This window comes from Dipodomys merriami, unplaced genomic scaffold (genome assembly GCF_024711535.1).
Source record: "Dipodomys merriami isolate MVZ:Mamm:240054 unplaced genomic scaffold, mDipMer1.0.p SCAF_657, whole genome shotgun sequence".
Lineage (NCBI taxonomy): Eukaryota > Metazoa > Chordata > Mammalia > Rodentia > Heteromyidae > Dipodomys > Dipodomys merriami.
In genome coordinates, this window is record NW_027206243.1 from 322,998 (window position 1) to 342,753 (window position 19,756).

At 38.1% G+C, this 19,756-nt stretch overlaps 1 pseudogene; it reads left to right on the top strand.

The window, feature by feature from the left end:
* Positions 1-12,393: 12,393 nt before the first annotated feature.
* Positions 12,394-16,078, top strand: LOC138815677 (CCA tRNA nucleotidyltransferase 1, mitochondrial pseudogene; annotated as a pseudogene).
* The last annotated feature ends 3,678 nt before the right edge of the window (positions 16,079-19,756 follow it).

Genomic DNA, 19,756 nt, shown 5'->3' on the forward strand with positions numbered 1-19,756 from the left:
TCTTATTACATGCATATGTTATGCCTCAATTTAAGAAAGTAAAGAACAGATCAGATCCCACTTCCAAAATTTCCTCAATCAAGATAAGTCTTGTGTGGATTTAGCAAAATTTAAATGAATGCATTTTGTAGTTCCTTTGGGTGAAACTATAACATGACAGACCACCACAAATTCCAAGGTAATTGAATTGACTCAATACTCTCTCGTAATGAAATTCTGCAAGTTTGGATTTAGCTGAGAGCACAGAGAGACTCCAAAGGAGCTATTAAGAAGGATGGTTGAACAAGCTGTTATATTCTTTTTTGTACATATTTTTAATGAAATAGGCATTTGAATACCTATCTTTAAATGAAATAGGTATTTAAACATACCAGTTGGGTAAGTCAGTGGAGATCCATTATTGTCTAATAAACTAAATCAAGGACTCTACAATGGGGAAGGATAAAGAAAACATATCTGAAGGTGCTTTTTGCTCATTTGCAGCCAAATTCAATAGTGTTCATGTAGAAACCCAGGAGAGTTTTTATTGAATTCAATCCTTGAATTGTTTCTAGCTAACGGGCTGACTTCTATTTCCAGCATTAGTTTCTATTAAAGGATAAGTCTGGAAAGTCAAAGAATTTAGAGCTTTTGTTTTCCATAAATAGTCAACACTTCCTAGGCTGCTTTTACCATTCCTTATAAGAGTATGGAAATCAGATTGACTGCTTTTCATCAGCTATGCTGAAGCCTTTCTAAAACAGAGCTTTACATAAGTATATATAGATGATAACTATTTAAAAAAAACATAATCAGCCATGAGAGGAAGCCAGTTAGGAACCTGTAAGAGAAAGTACTGGGATCAGTGGCCCTTCATCTGAATGATGGGAAGAATGAGGCCCAACTCAACACTTCTCATGGCTGCACACCTGGTGTGAACACATATTGAACTTTTAACATACAAGTGATGTAGAGCTCTTCTTCTAAATTCTGAAACAGTTTTAAATTAAGGGAGGAAATCTCAGGGGAAACCATTTCTAGTCACTCACCAATTTTGGAAATAATTAAAAATTTTTAAAATTAAAATTTGAACAAAGTTTCATTTATGCCAGAATCTAACAGCTTACTACAAATACCAAAAGGCTATGTGGGTGTGTGCGGGGGAAATCCCATCCCTGCTTACTTTCTCCGAGGAAGTTTTCCTTAAAGCTTTCTTATTTTTTTAAGAAAAGTGTAGAATTATAAACTACAGTCAAACCATGGGATTAAGTGATCTTTCAGAAGCAATATTCAAAATCCCCCAGAGAACATCTTTCAGGACTTCAATTTCTGTTTTTAAAACATGTGGGTTTTTTAACATTAGTTTTCAAAGCTGAAACTAGAACACAGCCCTGATCATTCTCAGTCCAAAGCTTTATCCACTCACAATAAACCTCCCTCTCTAGTGTCTCCATCATCACTAACCCTAACATGTCTTCCATTTTAAATTCAAATAAGTATGTGGAATAAAGTATTGATCAAGGCAGATACTTTGGTATATCCTGACTACTCTCAGGAGAGCAAATGGTCCTTGCTGATTCTCTCCACAGGCATCACGCTCAGGACAGAAATGGGGCCCAATTGTCACTAAGAAGGGAGCAAAGGGTCAATTCACTCTACTGTCTGAGCAAAGAAGCTTCTGTGGCACCTTCTTGTGTTTGGAGACCATGGAAAATGAGACACCACCAGAAAAGTGTAGAAGGAGAACTAGCTTGGCTCTTGCAAATCCTGACCTGTGCCCTGAAGGATCTATTCTTGTGTTTAGAGAAGAATCTCCATAAAGAAGCACTGAATTTGTGATGGTAGCTAGCATTAAAAAAAAAAAAAAAACAGAACCTTGCCTTCTGCCACACCATATTCTGTTATTGCTGTGGCAAAACAATAATTTTCTTTTTACTCATTACTACTACTAATGCCTTTTCTATATTAATCTTTGTATAGAGATATTCACCACCTCCTTTTTTAACGTCTAATGGGAGAAGATGAGAACTGATATTTCAGAATCTCTTCCTTGTACAGTTCCAGGTTGGTTCTATATAGGTAAGAAGAAACAGGGGATTCAAAAGGTGGAAGCAAGTAGCCACTGGGCTATGGAGAGATGGGGGCTTCTTTACGCATGTAGGGAAGCTTTAAAGATCTGGCTTCTTGAGGCTTCAGACTAACCCTGATGAACACTTCCTTGACTTTTGTTCTTACACCTTTCTGAACATGTATAAGACTTTTAGTTTATCAAAGTTTTTGTACTTAAATGCACGGAATGCATATGTTTTCTTCATTTAGTTGTGATGCTTCACAGTTGTGAGATGAGCTAATAAAGTACTGTAAAAATAAAACACAATGACAGAGTCCAATTTGTTGGCAGTAGATCAGTTCTATAAAGTCTCCATGAAAAAAATCACTCCTAGGAAAAATTCAGGATTACATTCCTGAGAGCCTCTGCTCATGTTTTTGTCAATCAATACTATACATCTTTGTTGTATGTGTTTCTGTTTAGAAATACCTTACTTTATGAATATTGTTGATTAATTAACTACTGTGCAGATTAAACTAATCTGCCACCAAGTAAAACTCGTGTGCATCTTAAACTAATCTCACATTTTTTCAGGGGGCATGTAACATCTTTAGAGACACAAAACAATACTTCAGCACTACACTTGGGGGGGGGCTATTTTAATCATGGAATCACTGGTAAAGAGAAGAAATATTCAAAAATTATGGCATTGAGAAAACTGGTGCTTGTGGAATAAGAGCTCAAGCAAAAAGGCTGAGTGTCGTCATGCTCAATCTCATCTAGAAATGTATGTTTCTGGTAGATCATAGTTTTCTCTCTCCTATGTCCACAAATAGCCATGAGAGCACCATAGATATTAATTTAGAGGTTACACAGAAATTTGAGAAAGGGGCAACTTCACAAACATAGAATCTGAAAATAAGTAGGTTTAGCTAAGTTTAAGAAATTTAATGTGCCTGGATGCTTGTGGCTCCTATCTTTAATCCTAGCTACTCAGGAGGTTAAGATCTGAGGATCTTAACCAGCTCCATCAAGAAAGTCCAGAAGACCCTTATGTCCCATTAATACCAAAAAGCTGGAAGTGAAGACATGGCTCAAGTGGTAGAGTACTAGTCTTAGGGGAAAAAGCTAAGTGAGAGTGTAAGGCTCTGATTGTCGCTGTAAAGAAGTGAAATACCTTGCACTCTCTCTCTCTCTCTCTCTCTCTCTCTCTCTATATATATATATATCTATAGATAGATAGATAGATAGATAGATTGATAGATAGTTAGATAGATAAATAGATAGATATAGATAGATAGATACAGATAGCTCTTTATCTATATCTATATCTATCTGTATAAATATAGATATCTATCTATATCTATCTCTGTATCTCTTTCTCTCTCTCTCTCTCTCTCTCTCTCTCTCTCTCTATATATATATATATATATATATATATATATATATAAAGAGACAGAGCGAGACATATTTAATCCAAAGAAAAGGCGTATACTTAGTCTATAGTAGAATTAGGATCACAGTCCTTGCCTTCTGAAGATCTATAGCTATTCTATGCAATTCTGATGTTTCCTAGTTTCTTTATTTGCATCCAGTAAGCAGAGTTACTACGTTTCTAGCTTTAAAAGTGAATTTATAATACTCAAACAAACAAAAGAAGGTCACTCAGAGCACACTATCTTAGAAAAAGTTTGGATAGGAATTACAATGCCATAAGAATGATATAGAATTTCTTTTAACTATTCAATCAATAAGAGAACAAAGAAATCGCAAAGAACTAAGAACGAGTTAATGCTGATAATTAATTTATTCACACACACACATACACACACACACACACACACACACACACACACACACACACACACACACATTTTAGTGCAGGGGATGGAATCCCAGGTTTTTTATTTTACCACTGATCTACATTCCTATTCCCATCATCTATATTTTTTTTCCAAGCATCTATTTTATTCTGATACTGTGTTAAAAGATTTCAACGAATAACCAGTTTCTCTAGCAAATGAGGACAGAATAGTCCAGGCACTACCCAGAGAAAAGAGAGTATGGATTCTTTACACCATATATAAACATCCAGGTGAAAAAGAAACTCAATGCCAGGATACCATTTCTTACAGTTCTCATCTTCCCCTCTCCTACAATCCAAAAATGTTCAGCATTTGTCATCATCCACATCAAAATGGTGGTTAGTAGTACATTTATTGTCTTGTATTTCTGTTCTTTACAATTTCCAGGAGCCATTTTGAGTGCTGTGGGGTCAATTGTGCATATGAAGTATTGAAAATAGACTGTATTCAACTCTCTGATACTCAAATAGAAAAGGAGGTCTTGCCTATCAAGCTAAAAGCATTTAAAGCTTGTAAAATGCACTGGGATGAATCTGTCCAGAACCAAAAGAAAACCTATATTTATAGCAGCTGATTTATTTGGTTGATATACAGTATGTGCTGTGGTTTATAATTTTTAAGGCATAGGGTCTGAGGTATATTAGATATTGCAGAAAGAGTGAGGACTTGATGATTTACAGGACTTCATATCAGGCCTATTGACCTTCTCAATAAGAAAGGTTGGTGGTCATAAAGGCACTGAAAGATGCAGCCCTCAGGAGTCAATTTAATGTAGAATAAACTCTTTAACAACCAACCAGATAGCCATATCAGCTGCACCATCTGCAGATTATGCTGCTGTTGTAAAAGCACTATTTTTAATAAAAAAAATGCATAGGCTTTCTTTTTGGAAATTTATGTTCTCTCAACAAACAAACCAATAGTTTTTCCGCATCAATATCCCTAGTTATAGGAATATCAGGTTTAATAAACATAACAAAAGCAAAGAAGGAAAAATAAGTATTGTTTCCACAATAAAAAACAATACTGGCAGCAAGTGACTGGATATATGAAAAACTCATCACTGGTCACAAAACAGAGATGCACCTGTGTACTCTTTGTTCTGGTTAAACTACATTCATTTCATTCCCAATGCAAATGGTATTAGTCTATGTACAAGCCAATACAATCAATACATAGACTTTCCAATTGGCGAGGCCTTATGTTAACATACCCACAGTGAAGCTGATCTTTGGAGGACTAACATATCTCAATTACCAGAGTTGTATGTAAAGGAAATCCCAAAAACAGTCCAACTAAATGTTATCTCCAATAGACTAAGCCAAAGAAAACATTCTAAAAAATGTCCTTCCTTATTAGCATGGATTTTCTGGGAAATTGTACACATTCTCCACTGGAATTAGAAAAAACGGGGAGGGGGTGACAACTTGCTTGATCTTCAGCTCTGTTGTTTTTATTTTTCAAGGCATTCCATAAGCAATTAACTGAAATTACTGAGAAATAAATGAAGCACGCTAAGTTCCAACAGAAAAAGTGGAGCATTTGAAAAATATTTTTGCTTATGGAATTTTATCCTACCCAGAAGTTGAGTCAGATTGAATCTATATACAGCAATTAAAAACTGGGGTAATAACAAAATCTTTTCTCTTCCAAGCAATTAGTGTGGTTGAGACTTCCTATGGTGTCAGTTGTATTGATGGATACTAACTTGTTTCAGAGTTTTTTATTCGTAAATCTCTGCATAGTTCAGTCTATGCTAGAATTTATGCTATTGTGTAAGGTCATCTATTTGCACCTCTGTTTCATTACTTTATGACAGCATTGACATTGTGAACATTTCTTAGTGATCTGGACATTCTCCAAACATAGCATGGTACCTGGCATTCAATAAGTATATTTTAAATTGAATTAACTGTGCATGGGAGTAGACTTGACTCTTTAGGAGTCAAGATCACTAGAAGTCAGTAGAAGTTTTCTCAAACACAAGTGATGAGCAATTTGAAAGGATTTTCTATCCAGCCTTCATTTCTCCTTTATCTGCATTCCAGTTAGGACTGTCATGAAGTCATGACAGAAGGAATGTTTTAAAGCAATGATAAGTTTCTTAGGGATCAGGGAGAACACATATATTCCCTTTGTCTAGATTCTTTTAGTCGACACAAGTAGGAAGGATCTGTCATGCACCACCTGCAGACATGTTCCCCAGGTTTAAAGAAGATGCAGGCTTTGACAGGGACAGCGTCCTGCAGTAGAGCCCAAATTTCCCTCCAGGTTTTCTACTATCTATATTTCTAACATGAATTGCGCTTTCAACCAAGCTTCCAAAAAAGGCAAATACCACCAAATGACTTTAAGAATATAAAATGTATTATGAAAATGTTTACTTTTAGTTTGGAAAAGGCATCCTAGCTGGTATGTTCAGAACCTTTATGTCCTACAATAAAATTTCACCATTTTTATTTTTATTTAAGCACAATTTTCTCTCTCCTCTTTTAACAGCCTGCTGTTCTCTCTCTCTCTCTCATGCTCTCTCTCTCTCACAAACACACACACACACACACACACACACATCCACACACATCACCATCACAGTCCCACAAACATACACAGATTTCCTCACATACTTGAAATTTTTCTACTTTTATTCATTTTGATGCTACAGAAAATGTGGCAGGAAAAGGGGAAATTTTTAATTTTCTTTTAGGATGTTAAACTTAAAAATACTTTGAGCCCCAAGTTTGTCTACTTGACATGTAAAGTTTATGTTGGATCATTTTTGAGTATCATCCAAGATGGCCCTTGTGCCCCACAAATCTAGGCCAATTTTTCTGAAGCAGGCTCCTTGACATCATCTGTGTGATATCCTGATCTTCCTTGATTATCATACAATCCTGGGTTTGAAACCAAGTTATCTTGGCATAGTACTTCCCAGTCTTCAAATCTTCATGACAAAGGTAAAACCCTTTGGAAGGAGCCTGAGAGGATACACTGAAACACCTTAAAAGTCCTGGCTTAGTTTAATGTAAATTTCCAGCCTCTTAAAGAAATCATTTGACAAAATGCTTCTAACAATGTGCCACAGGATTTTACTTGGTCAGCTGAGATGCTCTTGTGTTCTCTGGCCCCCTTTGGATGGGTTAGGATGATGGAATGGATAACTCCACAACTTACCCTTGGACATGAAAAGCTGATCAGACATGCTGAGACCTTTTGGGAGAAGAGGGCAGCTGGTCATGAACAGGGCAGCTTTAGCAAGGGAAAGGTGCATAGTTTGAGTTTTTATTGTGCTTAAAAGTAGAGCAAGGGGGAAATTTTCTACCTAAAGTCCAGAAAGCTGACTGGTTCAGGGGTGTTTTTTGTTGCCTTTGCCACACTTCAGACAAGGGAGAAAAAAGTGCAGTGATAGTGAGATACTTCATTACAGTTCCAATTGTTGATTGGGGGACAACGGAAATGTGACATTTCTCCTTTCGTTGAATTAGATCTGGTTGTGTAAGTTATTGGGGTGCTTGATCAAGTCTGCAGCAGGAAGCCAGTAGTAGTCTAGTCGTGTGGCTTTTCAGATGTGATCAGACTGCTTTTTGGTATTCATTTCCTATTGCTGCTATAACAAATTACCACACACTTGGTGGCTAGAAACCTCCACAAATCTGTTAACATGTAGTTCTAAGTCCAAAATCAGTTTCACTGAACTAAAAATCAAGATATTCAAAGTGTTTGTTCTTTTGGGAGATTTTTATGGAAAACCTCTTTCCTTATAGTTTCCTGCTTCTAGAAGCTGCTAGCCTTCCTTGGCTTATCATCCCTCATTCCAACTTCAATTTTTAAGACCTGCAAATCTCTCTGACTTTCTGGCTTCCACTTTACATTTCCTTCCCTAAATGTGACACCCTGACATCAGCACTTTTAGCTCTTAAGAAAAAAAAAGATTTGGGGCAGTACCAAAGTTTTAACACAAAAGCTAACACTTATATCCCTTTAAAAAAATTCTTGGTGTACGTTTTATAAAAATAAAATGCTTTTTATTATCTTTTAGGATATATGTATATAAACATGTGTATATACATGTGTCTGTTTATATATTTCTATATGCAAATACATTTTATACTGTTTACCTGCCCTATTCCCCTGCCTTGTCTTCCTCATCCTTTTAAGCTGTACCACTTCCTCTTTCCTAATAATCCACCTGAGTTTTCATTTTGTCTTTTAAATCTGGATTCCACATATAATAGAAAATGTGATATTCATCTTTCTGAGCATGGCTTATTTTACTTAATATAATCATCTCCAATTCCAACCATTTTCCTGCAAAAACAGATTTCATTTTTCTTTATGACTGAATACAATTATATTTGAATATATATTACAGTTCCTTTATCTGTTCCTTGGTTGATTGTTACCTAGGCGGATTCTACAGCTTGGTTTTATTTTAATATAACACAGGTATCTCTATTGTTTGCAGACTTACATTCTTTTAGGTATATGCCCAACAGTGGTATAGTTGAGTCATATGTTGATTCTGTTTTTGAGGAACCTCAATTTACACTTCTATAGTGGCTACACTAATTTACATCCCCACTCATTGTGTAAGAAGTTTCCCTTTTACTGCCTCCTCTCACCCCAATCCCCCACAATGTCATCAGTATTTTTTGCCTTTCTCACTGGAATGTGATAGAATCTCAATGTAGTGAGATTTGCATTTCTCTGATGAGTACAAATGTAGTATTTTTTCATATATTAATTGGCCATTTGTGCTTCATCTGTTCATATTACTTTCCCATTAACAGTATTATTTGTTGTTTTCCTGTTTGTTAGTTGTTTTTTTTCTGGCAGTTCTGGGGTTGAGCTTGACCTGGAGCTTACTAGGCAAGTGCTCTACTGCTAACTGATGACTCCAGTTCTTTTCTTGTACTGATATTTTTTACATAAAGTCTGGCTTCCTATCCAGGCAACATTCCTGGACTGTGATCCATCTGTTTTAGGCTTCTCTGTTGTAGCTGGAATGACAGGAGAACCCAGCACACTCAGGTTCTTTCTGTTGAGCTGGAGTTTTACAAACTTTCTACCAGGTGCTCCATATACCTGATGATTTGCCTTATCTCAAGGCCACAGCTGACTATGGACAGAAACTTCTGAAACTATATGACAAAGGATCATATAAAGTGATCCTTCCTATACTCTTCAGTTACAAAAAATGAACTCAGAGACCCTAAGCATTCATTGCTTGAATTAATTCATCATATTTTAAGTTGAAACATTCAACTGAATCCAGTCTCTTGCAGCCCATTTTATAGATACTCAACAGGGCAACAGTCTCTCCAGATACTTTTATAGTCATGGAGTAAAGCTCGTGGGGCTGCTTTTCACAAGATCCAGTATATAGCAGTATTCTCCCAAAGCCCTGGACACCATGATTGTTCCTTCTGATAGAGGCACAGGCAGCAGTAGTGGAAGTAATCACAACCCTAGTCAACCATCAGCTTTTGGAACGTAGAGCTCAGTGTTGCATGCCAGGACATCTTCTCTATAAGGGTGATCACCAGATGAACCCCTATATTGCAGAGTATGTGGTTTTCTCCTGAGCAGTGGTTAAATAAAGGCCAATGACTCCATGAGACACACAACAAACAATCATTTGGCAAAAGTCATGAAGCATCACTTACTGCTTGTGCTGAAATTCAAACATGATGCATTTTAAGACTTATGGAACCCACTATTCATAGCCCAAGGCCAATTTAAGAAAGGTGATAGCTTTGTATTCCTGTCTCTAAATGCCAACTGTCAAAAATTCCAACTTTTATTAGTAAAATTTATAACAGAGGCTTGGTAGCCATTAGCAAATGTAGCTTAAAGTTGGCTGACTCAAGGCACATACTAATCAGAAGGCAGCAAACACAGCTACCAAACCAAAAGCAAGAGAAGACCCAGGAAAGGTAGTGGCCCAAGGGGTGGTAATCTACACCATCTTATATGATTAATCATTTTGTGTCTGCCCTTCAACAATGGGACCCATTTCCTATGCAAAACTGATTCACCCCGGTTAGAATGGCTATCATCAAGAAATCTAATAACAACAGATGCTGGAGGGGATGTGGCCAAAAGGGAACCCTACTGCACTGTTGGGGGGAGTGTAAATTTGTTCAACCATTGTGGAAAACAGAAGAGAGGTTCCTCAAAAGACAATACATAAAGCTCCCCTATGATTCAGCATTCCCCCATCTAGGCATTTACCCAAATGATCACAAACAAGGCCATACTAAAGATACCAGCACAACTATGTTTATCACAGCATTATTCACCATAGATAAGATATGGAACCAACCCAGATGCCTCTCAGCAGATGAATGGATCAAGACAATGTGATATATATAGATATATCTATCTATATCAATCTATATCTATCTATCTATATAACTATATGAAATCTATGCTTCCATCAGAAAGAATGACACCTCCCCATTTGTTAGGAAATGGAAAGACTTGGAAAAAATCATATTAAGTGAAGTAAGCCAGGCCCAAAGTAATATAGTTACCATGGTTTCCCTTATTTGTGATAACTAGTATATATCTAGGATAATCTTATCAAATAAAGAGAAAAGCTTAAAAACTATGTACATATGACCATATAAGATGATGTTAAGTGAAGTGAACCACAAGATAGGGCACAAGAGGTTTTATCTTTGTCATTGATGTTTTTAATGTACTATATGATTTTTTGTTTCTTTTGTATATTCTTCCCCCATGGTATAACCCCTGTTTTCACTTCATTTGACTCCAGTGCCCTGCATCTTGTATATACCTTTTTCTAAGTTGGGGAAGGGAAGGGAAATAATAAAATACTGAAACAAGGATACAGGCTGACACATTTTAACAATGAGATGTACAAGACACTATGTTGGAAATGAACTTTAGAACTTGAGAGGTCAGGGAGGGAAGGGATAGTAGGAGAAAAAGAGGGGGTAATAATGCTCGATAGGAAATGTATTCATTACCTTACACATGTAACTGTAACCCCTCTGTACATCATCTTTACAATATTTTTTAAAAAAATACAAAAAGAGAAGGTGTAGCACAGATCTTAAAGCTAAAGCTCCTTTAGATAATACAATAAAGATATTTAAAATGAGAAGAAAACTTCACTGTTAAATCTGCTTTAAAAGCTAAGGACATAACTCAGTGCAAGAGGGCTTGTTTGGAGGCATGTACCAGGCCCTGGATTGAGTCTCAAGTACCAAAGGGAAATATTCCTAATTGAAAGGACACTAAGCTGGTTTTAAAATCTTTTCTTGGTTTACTCAATAATAAATTTTCCTCCATTCTTTATCTTGAAACAGAAATGTCTAAGATATCTATCATTTGATTTTCTGAATTCCCCAGAAATTTTCCTAAATAAGGAGGGATTTAAACTCTGCATATACGGACAATACTAGTTATAATGATATCTTCACACTCCAACAAAGTGAAATTCAGTGATTTTAAATCCTAAGGATGATTTTATTCTATTCGTATGCTAGAGACCAAAATAATTTTTATTTTCCTAGACAAGAATGCATCTATTCTTTTTACTCTGAAAGGAAAGTTTAAAACTGATGATTTATTGTGATTCAGAATCTAGATCCAAAAGAGTACAAAACCTTTCAGAGAAAAAAGTATTTTGTTGTCAGTAATGCAATTCCCCTTTCTCAGGGAAAAAAAAAGAAGAAATAGCTTTCCCAATTAGGTCCATCAATAAAGGCAAAGTTAGTCTGCAAAGAACACAACTCATGTTTTCCTGTGATCACAAACTCAGACAATTGCTAACCTAATTGCTTTTTATTTTTCTCTTTCCAGCCAACTTAAAGGATTTCTACACAATCAATGAGATCAACAACCTAGTCAATCCAATTTAGTTATTAAGAAGGCAAAAGCAATGGATTGGCTGCATATTCGATCCAGTTTTGTTATGGGAGATATTTCAGTCAGAGAGGCATGGCTATAAATTTTCTTGGAGAGGAAATCTGGGTGGAAAAACAAATAGTCATGTTAGCTAATAAATGTTGCTTTTCAAACCTGCTAATCCCTTTGGATGATTTATCACTCTCTGAAAGCTCTGGACTACTTTACAAAGGAAAATGGCTGGTCCCTTGAAGTTGTATAAAAGTTGTTAAATTCATATTCATAAAACTCAATACCACCTGAAAATAGAAGTCATGCCAATCAATAGTAATGACTTTCAACAACCAGAAAGCCTGAAGATCCTCTTACAGTATCACTTCACAGGAGATTTGGGGTACCACATATCCCTTGATACTGGTTTTGGAAATGCATCTCCAAAGAAGTCCCACAAGTGGTAAATATTAGAAATCCAGTCAGAGGGTTACCTGGGGCATTCAACCTATCTAGTAAGGGAAAGAAAAAAATTCACCAAAAATATAAACAATTTTGGAAGGCACTTTTCAGAAGGACTTTGTTTCCTGTGTGCTTTAAGGACAGAAGGCAGATATAATCTCTTCTAACCCTATGGAGTTTAGACTTGGCAAAGTGAGGCAGCCCACTGCAATAGACAATTCCAGAAAAGGAAACAGTAAGGTAAACAACTGAAAAAAATTAAAAGGGATAATGCAGCATTTGGAAGGCCTGGTTTATATCAGGTGGTTCGAAGCAAAGTTCAGTCCCATTATAATGAACACTGATCATCCACAAAATGTTCAGATGTATTAGACTACCTCTACTATTCTTACTTTATATATAAGCTATCAGAACATATCATTGGCCTTCTGAATTGATATAAATCAAACACTGTTCCTAATTGAACAAAAATCATCCAGAGAAAAATAGGTGAAAATATCCTAAAGTGAGTTTAAATAGATAAACTTCCCTTCTATTTCTTTCAGAAGCTTAATTTTTAAAAATCTTGTCTTTTGCAAGGCACTAGTAGCTCACACCTGTAATTACTGTTACTCAGGTGACTGAGATATGAGGCTCATGGTTCAAAGCCAGCCTAAGCAACAAAGTCCAGAAGACTCTTATCAATAATCAACAACCTAAAGGCTAGAAGTAAGTTGTGGTTAAGGTGGTAGAGTACTATTCCTGAGCAAAAAACTCAGGCACAGCACCCAGGCTCTGAGTTGAAGCCCCAGTACCAAGACAAAAAAATATCCCACAAAAACACTAACTTCTTAACACATATGTGTGTATGTGTGTGCATGTATAAATTATCCTGTTGCAATTGTGAAAATGTTAAAAGTGAGAAGGAGAAAAGAGAATGCTAGAAAGTGAACAGTGCCAAAATACAATTGCACCTGTTAGTGAGATAATAAAACCAAACTCACTGAAAGCTATGAATAAATAGAGGGTAGAACACTGGAAAAAAACAAGAGTAAGTAAAGGGATTAATCACATAAAGTACAGTATGTACACTGTGAAATGCAATGGTAATCACCTTTGAATAATTAATATGTACTTTAACAAAAATGAATGTTAGAAAAGTGAAGCATATACTGTCTGGGATGTGAGAACTATTTGGGAATGAAGAGGGTTAATGAGGATGAAGGAGGGTGAATATAGTCAAAATATTTTTTTTGCAGCTGGGTGAAAATGAAGCTTGTGGAGGCTATGTTGGGAAGAGTATAGGAAGATGAGGAAGGATGATGGAAGGATGAGTCTAATCAAGGCACCGTCTATGTGTACTTGGCAACTCAAAATGAGAACACTGTGTGCAACCAATTGATGCTAATAAAAATAGAAAGTGTGGCACGTATTCACGATGCGAAATTACTAGCTCACAAAGAAAGGAATTATGTCATTTGCAGATATCTGGGTAGAACTGAAGATTCTATTAAACAAAACAAGCCAGATTCAGAAAGGTAATTATTGCCTATTTTCTCTGATGTACACAATTTAAAACTAAATAAAAATGTTAATCCAAAAGACAGGCAAGAGTGAAACTTTCTTCTTACTCAATAATAATTAATTATTAAGCACCAATGTAAGTGAATATACTATCCTAGGAACATAAGCGAGTAACAATTATTATCAGATGCAGTGTTCTGGATATGACTGTTCCAGCTCTACTCTTCTGTGACTAGTGACTAGTGACTAATGACAAGGATGTCCAGGGGTAAGCCTTTGCCGGTGGGCCCCCATCCTGGTGCCCCATGCACGGCCTCTTTGGGGGGGGGATCCAGGAGGTCGGGGCAAGAGACCGGTCCTGGCAGGCCCCCTGGCACTTGGCCCGAGGGTTTTTCTCACAGAGGAAAGGGGGGGAGCAGGGGTCCACTGGGCACCATGCGGGTTGGGCCCAGGACGGGTTTCTGAGCAATTGGGAGTCAGATCTGCCTGATCCATGTGGTGGGAGGGGGCCTTCCCACTCCCCCAGCACCTGCCCCCATTGAGATGGGTGGGTGGCATCCTCAGATCCAGGGTTGTCTCAGGGCCCCCTGTGTGCGGTGAGGTCTCTTTGGGGGGGGGCAGGACTTCTGGGTCCAGGCGGGGTGACTGCAATGATTTGGAGATCTAGTTTATTCTCTGGAGTCCTGCTCCCCTCCTCCTCCCCCCAAGGCACCCCAAAGTCTGCACTTCGAGAGTGATAGGAAAATGTACTTTTTTTCTTTTTACTTGATGTTTGATGCGAGTGGGGCTTGAACTCAAGGCCTGGCCCACTTGCTTGGCTGGGGTTGAGCCACCTCTAGACAAGGAAGTGAGCATCTGGCAGTTGATGAATAAAATCACATCTCATCCCCACCTGCAGGGAAGTGTGGTGGGTGCGCAGGGAAGTGTGGTAGGCACACAGGGAAGGGTGGTGGGCACGCAGGGAAGTGTGGTAGGCGCGCAGGGAGGTGTGGAGGGTGCGCATGGAAGTGTGGTGGGCACGCAGGGAAGTGTGGTCGATGTGCCCACGTGCCCAACTGGCAGATGTGTGTGGCCACTTCTCCGGATGCAGAGGCTGCTAGGTCCTGGGCAGGCAGGACAGGACGAAGGCTAGAGAAGGCTCTGTCTTGAAGCGGCAATCTCCAGGATTCCAGTCCCATTTAATGGGAGGATTGAAGAGTCTGACAGAATTATTAGGGGAAGAGAATCAAGAGCTGAGAACAGCAAGAGGAGCGATGAGGGATCTGCCAAATGGGGTGAAACTTCAAGATGTCGATTTGGCCACCCCAACCAAAATAAAGGAGATATTTCTGTCAGGTGGCATTCAGATGACCAACAAAGGAGAGAAGCAGGGAACCATCATGGCTATGCTTCGTGAAGGCAATTTTGAAATTACCACACTGGATAGATGTCACAACTGACAGAAGACATGCCTAGGTAGAATTCACAACTGTCCAGCAGAAGGATGCCGAACACAGAGACCTCACTATAAACTACATGTTTCTAGGCCTTGATGGTTATTGACTCGTTTACTTTAATGGCTATGAAGTTTTTTAAAAAATAAGAAAGTTACGGTTTGTATGACAAACACATCAAAGAATACAAGAAGATTAACTTCGGATTTTAAGCTACTTCAGGTTTGATGGCAGAATTGTGTACAAACCTGGTAAACATGATGCTGAGACTTTGGAAGCAATCGCAGAAAATGCAAAAGGCTTGGCTGGACTATCAGGAGAGTGCATTTGGGTAGAACTGAAAAAAATTCTTGTTGGTAAATGTGTAAACGACTTATTTCACCTGATCTATGATCTTGATATGGCTCCTCATAAAGGTTTACCCACAATTGCAAGTTTATAAGAATATAGTGAAGTCAGTGAAAATGTTGATACTTGCTCAGCAAAGCGAAGGACCATCTTGGCCTCACTGCGGAAAGTACAAGATGATGTCACAAAATGGGATTTGAAGGTGAAGATTTCACAAGAAGAGGAAAAACATTGGCTTATTTAGAGTTAAAAATAGGAAAGACTTAGTTAAAGCATCAGATCGTTCCAAACCATTGAAACCCTATCAAAACTTCATTGTAGATTCCAGAGAGCCAGATGCAAATGCCAGAGTATGTGAGCTGCTGAAGTACCAGGGTGAACGCAGTCTCCTCATGGAGATGTAGTAGTGGTCCCTGCCCCCTTCCCTTTGAGCGGACCTGACATTAGAAAAGTTGGCATTTCTTCCAGGAAGGAAATTGGTGCTGTGTTACAGCAACTGCAAGTACAGTGGGAAAAAAAGTGGCTGCCAAATGGAAAAAGAGGAATTCCTAAGTTATATAAAGAAGACCTAAAATGAAGACCTGGTTCTCAAAAGGGTAAGACTGGTCATCTTTCCCTGTCTATGAGATTTAAGAAGCTACAGCAGAGTTAAGAGAGAATCCATTAAGAAAAATCTTCTTGCTTTGTGAAACTATTTCAGGCACTGACTGAAATGGAGTCTACCACCTCTCAATCTGATTTTATTAAAGAATCCTAGAATATTTTTGGAGTAAGTTCTGACTTAACTGTCTACACTTTTCAAATAAAAATGGTTTTACATAGGGAACAACTAGGATTGATCTTAAATGTAACTATTTTTCTGGGTGGTATATTCCTGTAATCCTAGCTACTTATGAGGTGGAGAAATAAGGAACTTAGTTTGAGGCTAGTTGGCAGTTAGTGAAACCCTGTCTCAAAAGCAAAATATAAACAAAAGGCTGGAGTGTGATTCAAGTAAAACAGCAAAAAAAAAAAAAAAAGATGCTTAATATTATGTGCATTGAAATAAACAGGTTACTTTGTACACTGATAAATTTCATTCTTTACCTGAATTCCAAAATTAACTTGTACCTATAATTGTTGACAAATCTATGTAAAACACCTATCAGTTATTTCCAGGGTGTCATTTATTCATAGTGGCTTTGTTCTAGCTATCTATGTTTTGGTATGGAGCTGTTATTTGTCTGTCATAAGGATTTCTTATGTGTGTGAAGCCTGGAGAAGTTAACTTGTAAAGACTTTGGTGTATTATTTTAGTAAAATATTACCTTTGGTTTTGGAAGGTGAGTGGGTTTATATCAGATTTTAATGAGATAGTGATAATACTGCTTTTTTAAGGAAGCATAATTTATTTTCACTAATTAAAATAATACAACTTATACACACACACACACAAAGAAATAAGACGTCCAAAGAGTGAACCAATGCAATAGTGATACTCACAAGATACTGTGTTGGAAGTGAACTTTACAACTCTAGAGTGGGAGAAATGGGATTATAAGGGATAGCAAGAGAAAATGACAGAGAAAACGAATTATGTTCGACATGAATTGTACTCATTTCCTTACTTATGTAACTGTAACCTCCTGTACATCACCTTCACAATAAAAAATAATAAACAGGCAGTCAAAAAATAGGATGTTCAATAAGCATTACCACATACATTATGCTGCATTTGATGTCATTGTCCCACAATTCTTCAGCTACAAAATCCTCTTTTGTGCTCGCATTCATGTATGTAGTCCACTGATGACAAAACCAAGCCTTGCTAAGTGGTATGCGACTGAATTTATAGGCACTAGAGGAAGCTGAAGTACAATTTTGCCCGTATGTGATTTTGTCTTAAGTACTAACTCTATTTATATTCTAAAGTTACTGTATTCTTTTTAGTTTGATTTTAATGAGTTGCTGAGTTACTGATGACACCCTAGTAATGGAAAGGCAGAAAAAAAAGCTGCTTTGCTTTACTATCTTTCAGTTATTCCTTTTTTTTTTTATCAGTTTCAGAAAACAGAATTGAACAATTTACACCCAATTACACTTCAGCAGACACTGCTTCTGATGTATGGTTGTCTTGCAGTTTTGTGTTTTCTCCTCGGGAATCTGGAAGTAGCTCAAATCTATTGCAGCTACCATCCCTGCACTTGGGCCTGAGGAGGGAACCTTGGAAATGGGAAGTTAAAAACTGGACTCTGAGAGGATCCTAATCTTGCCACTTACGGAACTTGCTCTAATGGGGAGCCAGAAAGTTGGACGATGAATGCAAAGGCCCCCAACACTTCATTTCCCTTGCCTCCAGTGGTGGCCTTATAAACAAACTCTCTTGTATACGGCAAAACTTTCCACTTCAGAGATCCACATATTGTGCAACAGGCCTCCTTGGTTTGGGAACACTGGGAAGGAGAAGTGGCAAAAAGTCAACATAAATCAATGCTAGTGTCATTGGCTCAAGTCTTTTATATTCAATGGTGCCCACAGCGCCAAAGACAATGTTTTTAGAGCTCCACAAATTGTACAATTCCAAACTTTCAATGGCTGGCTTTCTAGCTGCAATACTCATAATTTAGCACGTGAGACTCTATAGCCTATCAACCATTCACTATTCAGGGAAAGGTAAAGGAGGGGCCTAGTTCAGAGACAGTATCCAGGCAAAAAGGCCACACAGTGCAAATGACCAACTAAAGGGAAATTGATATTGCGCCAGGATGCGACCTTAGGCTGGACACTGGAACCACGGGAAAGAAAAATACCCAAGGAAACCCTGATGCACACAGAATGACTCACAGTAAGTTCTATCCTAGGAAAAACACGTGGAGGCTAAAGCTCCCATAGATCTATATATCCTACTTTGAGGAGAAGTCAGTAAGTCTACCCTGGGAGACAAAAACGTTTTCTAAGGTACCAGTGCCTAGGTAAATTCTCCATACTGCAATATCTTTCTTCTCTTCATGGTCAAATTAAAAAGCACAGTTAGCACTGTGTAGATGTCTTTAAGGAGAGCCAGGAGGATTCCTGTTGGACTGGCTGCTTCTTGCTCTCATCATCAGCAGGGGGCTGACAGCAGTCATGTATAGAAGCAGTCACTGAGAAAACAAGTTTGAAGCCACAGCCAGTGTTTCCCCAGCAGGCCTGGGCCTGAGATCCTAGTCTGAGCAGTAGGCAATCCTAGCTGAGGCGCATCAACAACCACAGAATAGTAAAGCCCACCCAAGGGAGGTCCAAACCTGCTTCAAATATCGTTTTAACATGATGGTTCATAAACGACCTAGGTGAAGGCTTACAACAACAGCAGCTTATGCTGTGGGAATCACTTGCTATTTCGGCTATACAAAGCTATGGAATGGGAGCACAATGAGTACAGGTCAACCCAGGTGAAAAAGGGCAGGAGACTCTATCTGGACTGAAGAAACCAAGCAAAGTGATGCCCACCTGTCATCCCAGGGACAACAGATATCATAGAGGAGGAGGAACATAGTTCTGATGTCAGCCTACTCAGGTAGCAAGAGTCAAGATGATCAGTGTCAGCCAGTGGCTCAGATCTGTGCCAATGGCTCAGGCTTGTAATCACAGCTAATCAAGAGTCAGAGATCTGAAGATCACCAAGTGAAGCTAGGGCAGGCAAGAAAGCCTATGAGACTATTAGCTCCAAAAAACCAAAAGTGAAGCTATGGCTGAAGTGGTAGAGTGCTGGCCTTGAACAAAAAAAGCTTAGGGATAGCGTCTAAACCCTGAGTTCAAACCCCAGGACAGGCACCAAAATAAATAAATAAATAAATGATTGAAAAACATGATCAGTGTCATAAAGTGCTAGAAGCAGGGATCACCAGGAGAATTCTTCCCTATAAAGGATGATGTTCTCAGTTCAAATTCAGTACCAACATTAAGAAAAATCACCTGTACCTGTTCTCCAGTTCGAATGCTGATGTTATTGAGTAATCCTGTGTGTTCACTCCCTTGACACACTCAGCTCATGGAGGTCAGGGATCATTCTTGGTTATAGTGCCACTCCAGGACCTAAAACAAGTTGTCTTGCATATAAAACGCATATTTGATCTAGTGTTTTGTGACCAGTCACTGCAAAACTTAGTGTCCTGCAACAACCATAACTTCACAACTTCTTATTGGGTCTGCAATTCAGTCAATGATTTGCTGGGAACATTGTTATGTTGTTCAGTTAGGCTGCAAGATCCTACAAAGCTCATCGAATGTAG